General features: G+C 32.0%; 1 pseudogene; it reads right to left on the bottom strand.

Annotated features, from left to right (window-relative positions):
* Positions 1-3,017: 3,017 nt before the first annotated feature.
* On the bottom strand, positions 3,018-6,640 carry LOC111439722 (annotated as a pseudogene).
* Between the last annotated feature and the right edge of the window lie 2,406 nt (positions 6,641-9,046).

The following is a 9,046-nucleotide window of genomic DNA, read 5'->3' as shown; positions in this document are numbered from 1 at the left end:
TAATACCTCTTAAGTGTCATTTCTTAATTGAAAATGTTTATATAATTACCTTGTTATTATTACCTTATCGTGTCTTTTATATCATATCTTTGTAATATCTTTTCCTTAAATAAATTGAACGTGTTTTAATAATTTCTCTTAAAGTTAAGAAAATTAAATGGCACGTTTGATTTTGTGGCTTCGTTAAGACCTTGGACAAGATTATTCTTTGCTAACCGAAGATAACTTATACAAAAACTAAATTTTGTTCAATCATATGTGTAGCCTATACGTGTATATGTTCACTCAATACCAACTCTAACTAATCGACTTGACTCTATTCTAGGCTAAGTCCTAAGGCTCGACCTTACCTATTCTAGGCCAAAATTCTTCAAAAGGAATGCCGCATCTTGTATAGTTGTTTCAACTACCAATCATGACCAAAATAAGTTAACAATTCTTAATATCATAAAGTATGTCGATAACGTTTATTGTTCACTTATACTAATCGTATCAAGTTTCAAAAAAAAAAAAAAAAAAGAGAAAAAAGAAAAAAAAAGGTACATACACGAACAACATATCATACAAATATTATAATTATTGGTTTTATAGTTGAACATACAGACATTTTGCTCACTCACATACCACAAACATAGAGTTCTTTCGCAATTTTTTCTATCTCTCTTATCTATGTAGATATCGAAGTAACGAAATGAGCCAGACCATTGGAAGGAACAGTAAAACAATGTTGAGAACCATAAATTTGGATGAAAGTTAAAGTGTAGTTGGCCCAAGGTGTCAGCTTGTGAACTCCCAAATCATCATCGCAAGATTTGCAGTGAAAAGTGAGCTGATTTTTAGCTTTCAGAGCATTTGTTATCTTGACGATAATCTCTGGATTTTGGAAGCTTGATCCTTCGATGGTAGTGAATTAGTTAGCGAAGAACAATAAAATTAAGAGTGAAAAAGCGAAGGGTTGAAAATAAACTCATTTGATTAAAATGACAGAGAAAAAAGATAGATATGAATACATTTGTGCTTGGTTTGTTTCACTTTTATAGTTGATAAATAGTGTAATAGAAGATAAAAGTTTGATAACCTTTTAATATTAGGATTCTTGCCATAAATGATGACATTTATGGATCATTTGATAACATTTTCATCAATTGTTTATTGTTTCTAGAGATGTCTACGCCATGTGGGAAACTTTATCTATCTTTGTTCTTATTTTTTATTCTTGCAAAATCATCTTTTTGTCTTCGTGCGGACCAGAGGGATGATTCTCCATGGAGATCATCTCTGAAATCCTCCATTTTTTTTCGAGGATCAGAGAGAATTCCTAATATAGTTCCTATTAAAAAAAAATGTATAAAATTATAATAAATTTAATAATATTTCTTATTAGACATTTAAATGTTATATAAGTAGTATAAAAAAAAACTTTTTTGGACATTTATATTTATCTAAATTATTAGACTTTCAATTTTATTATGTCTACTGGGTTCATAAACTTTAGAGAATATCTAATAGGCCTCTAAATTTTCATTATTTTAGTTCAACATTACAGGAGTAAGAAATTTAACTATCGAACTTTGTGATCTTAATTCATACCATATCTACTAAATTACGCTTAGTGTAGTTCATACCTTATCTAGCAAGGGTTATGTATCTAAATAATATTTTGATAAAAAATACGACAACTGGTTTGTTTAGCATGGATCAAAATAAATTGAGTGCATTTCACATCCACCAGATTTGAAGTTAGGGCTTGAAAGTCGAGCTCTTCGCCTGAATTTCAACAATCAACTCATCCATAAACACCTATAAAATGATAACAACCTTTGATTTTGATAAGGATGGTTGTAAGGAAGAAGAAACCTAGAAATGATTCTATGACTATTTTTGTTGCAATTTGATAAACTTTTTACCAAAATGATCATATCTAATTGTATACAAGTACTATATGTTCGACATCTTAGAATACTCTAAACAATTGCTTGATAATGGTGTACATTTGCACTTACAAGCTGACCTCCTTCCTAAGGAGTTTGCACTTTAGAGCTATTAGACGTCACGTCATTTTTTTTTTTTATGTAAACTAGTTTATTACCCTTTTGCTTGTAAGCTCTATCAAGCCTTTGTAACAGAGTTGCTATCACGTTAATTGGAATAAAAATGAGTTCAAGAAGTGTTGTATAGAGCAATTTGAACCTATAATATCGTCGAGAGTATAATCTCATTCGCATTTAGATTATGATTTGGATTGAGATTAATTAGTTTTGTTGATATTATACCATAAAACAATTTGCATAAGTACTATAATTTAATATAAGATAGCGAAATTGTTATAAATTATGTACTTTTCGATTAAAATGTCAAATTCCTCGATACATATTATTTTTTTGGGTTTTCCGTAAAAGTTTTAAAAACTTCTAGAGAGTTTTTCACACCCTTATAAAAAATATTTTGTTCACCATTCCAATCGAAGTCAGATCTCTCATAGAAAATATCATATCTAAGAGAGTAGGCTGTGACCTACACGGTAGACAACAAGGCAACATGCGAGTGGCGCCCATCGGACCACTTGAGAGATGTAATAAACAAATACCATGACGTGACCAATGTAAGACCGTGATACTAATCACATTGATTTGAACAAGCTTATAAAATAAATTATTTTGATTGGGTGGCTATAAATTTAATTGATATTTCAATGGTAAATAGATAAGAAAATAAAAATAACTAGATATTCAACCAGATTGCGTCAAAATTGAAAACGAACCCCTTTCGGTCTAAACATGAAAGACAGGTAAGGTAAGATTAAAAGCTAATGAGATTTTAAATTTAAAAATCGATTAAAAAAAAAGAAGTTCATTTCTTTTTGTATTCTCACCACATTTGAGTTTATTCATACCGTATCTACTAAATTACGCGTAGGGTAGTTCATACCTTATTTACAAAGGGTTATGTATCTAAATAATACTTCGACCCAAAATACGAAAGCTCGTTTGTTTAGTGTGGGTTAAAATAAATTGAGTTCATTTCACATCCACCAGATTTGAAGTTAGAGCTTGAAAGTTAGGCTCTTCGCCTGAATTTCAACAACCAACTCATCGATAAACACCCATGGAAGGATAACAACATTCGATTTTGATAAGGATGGTCGTAAGGAAGAAGAAACCCTAGAAATAATTTTATGGCTATTTTTGTTGCAATTTGATAAACTTTTTACCAAAATGATCATATCTAATTGTATATAAGTACTATATGTTCCATATCTTATAATACACTAAATAATTGCTTGATGATGGTTTATATTTGCACTTACGAGATGACCTCCTTTCAAAAGAGTTTGCAGTTTAGAGACATTAGACTTCATGTCATTTTTGTATGTAAACTAGTTTATTACTCTTTTGCTTGTAAGCTCCATCAAGCCTTTGTAACAGGGTTGCTATCACATTAATATGGAATAAAAATGAGTTCAAGAACGTGTAGTATAGAGCGATTTGAACCTCTGGTGTCGTCAAGAGTATAATCTCATGACCATTTAAATTATGATCCGGTTGAAATTAATTTGTTTGGTTGATCTTATACTAGAAAGGAGTTTGCACAAGTTGTATAATTTAATTTAACATAGCTGAATTATTATAAAATATGTATTTTGGATTAAAAAGTCAATTTCGCAAGTAGATATTGTCTTTTTTGGCATTTCCATTTCAGACTTCCACTCAAGGTTTTATAACTCATATACTAGGGGTTTTCACACCCTTGTAAAAATGTTTTGCTCGCCTCTCCATTCGATGTGGGATCTCTCAAAGAGAATGTCATATCTAATAGAGTAAGTTGTGACCTACACGATAGACAAGAAAGCAACATGCAAGTTGGATCCATGGGACCAGGTGAGAGATGTAAATTTTGATTGGGTGGCTATAAATTTAATTGATACTTCAATGATAAACAGATAAGCAAATAAAAATAAAAATATTCTTCTAGATTGTGTCAAGATTGAAAACAAAACCCTTTTAGTCAAACAAGAGATACAGGTAAGTAAAAATTACAAGCTAATGAAATTTTAAATTTAAAAATGGATTAAAAAAAATCACCATATTTGAGTTTGGTCTATAAAATTTTGAATTAAAAATGTAAAAGTATATGTATATACCATTTCAAACCCACATTAAAATAAAAAATAATAATAATTTCTTCCTCAGCTATGATATTTCATTCTCTTGATTCTTACTATATTGATCGTCGCTTGTCTCGGTTCAATATATCATTCTCTTGGTTGATAATATTTTTTGTATTGTAGTATTTTTTACTCGAATAAATATATGATTGGAATGTTGGGTTATATGCAGGAATGAGTTAACTTGTTTGCCTGATGAAATGTGATAATGTTTAAGTTTGTGATGAGTTCGATAGAAGAGCTGGGTAAAACAGAGGAATGTCTTCTTCTCTTCTCATGCTTTGTTGCTGCAACAAGTTATGAAATAATTACACAATTTTCTTCTCTTTCCCCTTTTGTCACGTATGCTTCATCAAGCCTAGCTATTATCTCTTTCATTTGGAATAAAAATAAGTTCAAGAACATTTAGTATAGAGCAATTTAAACCTCTGATATCCCCGATAGTACAATTTCATGACCATTTAAATTATGATGATGTTGAAATTAATTTTTTTTTTGATATTATATTAGAAAGGTATTTACATAAGTATATAACTTAATATAATGTAACTCAATTGATATATAAAGTATGTACTTTTGATTAAAAGGTAAAATGTTTTCGGGTCTACTATAGTGAAATTTCTACCCTTTTATAAGTAATGATTTGTTCCCCTCTCCAACCAATGTGAGATCTCGCAGAGAGAATGTCACGACCCAAAAAAATTAACCTCAATTCGTGACTTAATAAAACTATGACGTGGAGTGTGTATGCAAGAAATTCAAAGGAAAACATTATTTCAAAAATCAATAATTTATTTAGTAAGAAAAGCGTTTCAATACAAAGAGGACATAGGTGATTAGTTTTAGACAAAGGAAAGAAAACACGAAGGACAAAGTGTACTAATTAGTAAGATCAGACTGACGCCCTGGGACACGCTTCCTCTGTGACAATCTACATCTTTCAACGCACCCTCTCTTGACCCAACGCCTCACATACTTGAAAAAAAACAAATATAACAAGAATGAGTATAAAATTATACTTAGTAAGCCACCTACTTGTAGGCTCTTATTATTGAAGATTATTGGGTGTGAGTCATACATGAGTTAATTTAGTGGAAGATCGTGGGGTTATAAGTGAGGAATACTATTTACATTGGTCTGAGGCCTTTTAGGGGAGCCCAGAGCAAAGCCACGAGAGCTTACACTTTAAGTGGACAATATCATACCATTGTAACGAGTCCTGATTTCTAACACTTATCGACTTATCGCATCCTAATCTTAACAAACTCAGCTAGTAAGTGAGCTGCAACCTCCTAGGCCCATGACAGTCCCCCTATATATATATATATGAATGTGATTTAAACCCAGAATAGTCCTGCCAGTTCCCATAATATAGGCCCATGACAGTCCCCCTATATATATATATATATGAATGTGATTTAAACTCGGAATAGTCCTGTCATATAGGCCTATGACAGTCCCCCTATATATATATGAATGTGATTTAAACCCAGAATAGTCCTGCCAGTCCCCATATATAGGCTCATGACAGTCCTCCTATATATATATATATTACCCATGCTAGTTCTATATATATATGTGTAAAACAGAATTTCTCTTAGGCCCATACCAATACCCCTATATACTAATATATATGATTTAAATTCTCAAACATAGTGTAAAATAGAATTTTTCCTAGGCCATGCCAGTCCCCTATATATATATATGTGAGATTTAAATTTCAAACATAGTGTAAAATAGAATTTCTCCTAAACCCATGACAGTCCCTATATATATATATATGAATGTGATGATAAAAAAATTTATAAAAGGAACTAATAAAGAATTCACAGTCCCCGTGTGTATATATATATAAGAACAAAACAATTAGAAATGAAACGAATAAAGAATTCACAGTCCCCTATATATATACATGAACAAAAAAATTATAAAAGGATTCACAGTCCCCCTATATATATATATATATATGAATGTGATGAACAAAAAATCATACCAGTGCCCTTCTCCATCCACAACGAGATCATGATGGTCGGAACTTGAACTTCTTGAACTTCGAGCCGATCAAAATGGAAAAGAAACGTCTCTGGCCCGACGAACGCCGGTAACCAACGTTGGAACGTGGTCGTAGAATCCACCATGCTCATCGTACGTGATGATGAACAGAGTTTCGTTCCACTGCGGTGAAGATCTGAGCGTCTCGTAAACCTCCTTGATGAGCATCTGTCCTTGGTACACATCGTGCGATGGATGATCATCATTCCCCAGCTCCAGCGGCAGATCGAAGTACCGCAGCTCCAGCACCACGTAGTTCGACAATTTTCCCTGGTTTGCGTGCCGCTTGAAGTCCAAATCAAACAGATGAAATTTGTTTAGGTATTTCAGTTTCCACAGATTTTCGTAGGCCAGAGTCGATGGAAGGTTCTGGAAGTAGATTCTGAAGGACATTCCGACATCGTTGAGATTCTCGAAGATCATTCACAGTGAATAGCCTTTGCCAAGGAATTGGATTTAGTGCCATCAATGCCATTGATTTTAGGGTTGAGTTTGTTCATCCAGCCGAGCATGTGATCAAAGGAGCGATTCTCCAGGACAAGAACGACAATGGTTTTGATGGAAGAGGGGAGTGTAGAAGGCCAATAGGAGAAGGAAGAAGGCAGTGAATTTGGCCGCCATTGAAGCTTAGAGCATCGCAACTACTAGAGGATCGAGACTAGGGTTGTTGCCGAAAACAGGCTTACAGACTTCCGTTATTTTCAAATATGAAAAGAGATTTTATATCTAATTAAAAACAATAATATTTTCAAACGAAATAAAAATGAGTTTGTTTGTAGTTTGCTTGTGGCATCGCTTTACAACTAAAACAACACGTCTCCAAAATGAAACCCCATGACACAGCCAACAGTATTCCTCATCACGCCCCCGATTGCACTATTGACTTTACATGGATTACTAGGCTGGTAGGATTGGTACATAGTATCCTAATCATAAACCATTCTTGAGCCAATTACTGTGAATCGTGAGTCTAGATAGTTCAATATTAGAGGTCAATCGAGGTGGACTAACTTCTTTCTTGGGCCAACTACTGTGACACAATGTGAACCCGCGAGTCTAGATAGTTCAATATTAGAGGTCAACCTGAGGTGGACTAACTTCTTTCTTGGGCCAACTACTGTGACACAATGTGAACTCGCGAGTCTAGATAGATCACTATTAGAGGTCAAAAGGCGACTTCCTGGTAGACCGTATTCTAATAAAATGGCACATGATAAGCATCAACAATAACTGGATTTGCAAAGTTAGAGGTCCTTCTAGGATTCTTGCAAACATTCACAAATAAAACTTAGGATGCGACCGTGTAATTAAACCAACTACAGAGACACCCCTCTCAATTTAGACCATTCACTACCTGAGGTTAGTTGGTGACCCTAAAGTACTCACATAGTAACATGATAACATAAATATGAGGGAAGCCACACTCAGTCTCAACCAATATTGAGATATATATTAGGACCCTATCAATCTACATAAATCACTACTAGAGCCTAGCTGATATATGATAATACCAGCTTCTAACATATGTGAACCTTATCAATCGAAAGGGTTTAGGCCCGAGGCTATTTGAAAATTATAACAACCTTAAACAATTTTATTTTTTATTTTTTATTTTTTTTAAATAAACCTAGCCAACTGTTTTCTCTTTTACATAACAATATCGCACCTAGCCTGAAAGAGAATTCTCCTTTAGCTTTAGCAACTCTCACACTCGATAACACTAACTTTTTTTCTAATGCATTGCTCTTGGATCGTCATGTGATAGAAATCATTTGAGTTCGGAGCCCTAGTATACGCAATCGAGTTGTCCTCATATAATATCCTGCTCATGTGTATGAGAGTCCATATACGGACTCTAGATTGACAGAGTCAGTCTATACATATATCATATGATTCTCATGTAATAGTTAATTAAGACCAAATAAGCAGGAAGTAGCTATACCACAGGATGTTTTTTAAATTTGTGTAATTTTTTTAATATTTGGTATAAAATGTTGTGTTAAGGTAAAAGTTAGTTATAGTAGACAATAATAACTAAAAACTAACATTTACCACTCATCATTTCTTTTTCTTTTTCTTTTTTTTTTTATGTAATAACATTAACTTTCCTATTTTTGCTTCCCAAAATATTAAATGCCCATTATCGTTCTTTTTTTTTCTAGACTCAAATTTAGTAGGTTTAAATACGGTAAGTTTAAGTCTTCTATAATGTACTTTTCATTAATAACTTTAATATATTTCGATTTATGATTTAACACATTAGAACTAATTTGGTCCAGTCTATTTTATAGATATCTCAAATGACTCAATTAAGAGATCCTAAATTTAAGGGTATTTTTTAAACATTTTTTAAAGTATAAGAATCTTTTTGAATTTTTTTAAAAAATTCAAGGATATTTTTAAAATAAAAATTAGCTATTTATATTGAAAATTAATAGTAAATGGTATTTTAAATAATTTTATAATAAATTTAAAGGTATTATTCAATCTTTTAAAAATTTAACAGTAATTTTATAAATTAACCTAAAAAAATTATCTTTGATTAGAGAACATTTAGAGTTTTTAAACCTGGTTAAGAATGAAAAATAGAAATAGAATTGAGAGGGTGTGTATTCTCATTGATATTGATATTGATATCCTTTAAATAGGATACAAGAGGTACAAATGAGGAAAATATAAAATAATTAAATACTGAGAATAAAATTACTCTAAATCAAATCATAAAGGAAAGAATATTAAGATATAATATCTAAGATATATTCTATAAATAATATATCTCAACACTCCCCCTCAAGTTGGAGAGTGTATGTTAATCACGTCCAACTTGTC

Source organism: Cucurbita moschata, unplaced genomic scaffold, assembly GCF_002738365.1.
Source record: "Cucurbita moschata cultivar Rifu unplaced genomic scaffold, Cmos_1.0 Cmo_Scf00103, whole genome shotgun sequence".
Taxonomy (NCBI): Eukaryota; Viridiplantae; Streptophyta; class Magnoliopsida; order Cucurbitales; family Cucurbitaceae; genus Cucurbita; species Cucurbita moschata.
The sequence above is the reverse complement of the archived record's forward strand: the minus strand, read 5'-3'. Positions and strand labels throughout refer to the sequence as shown.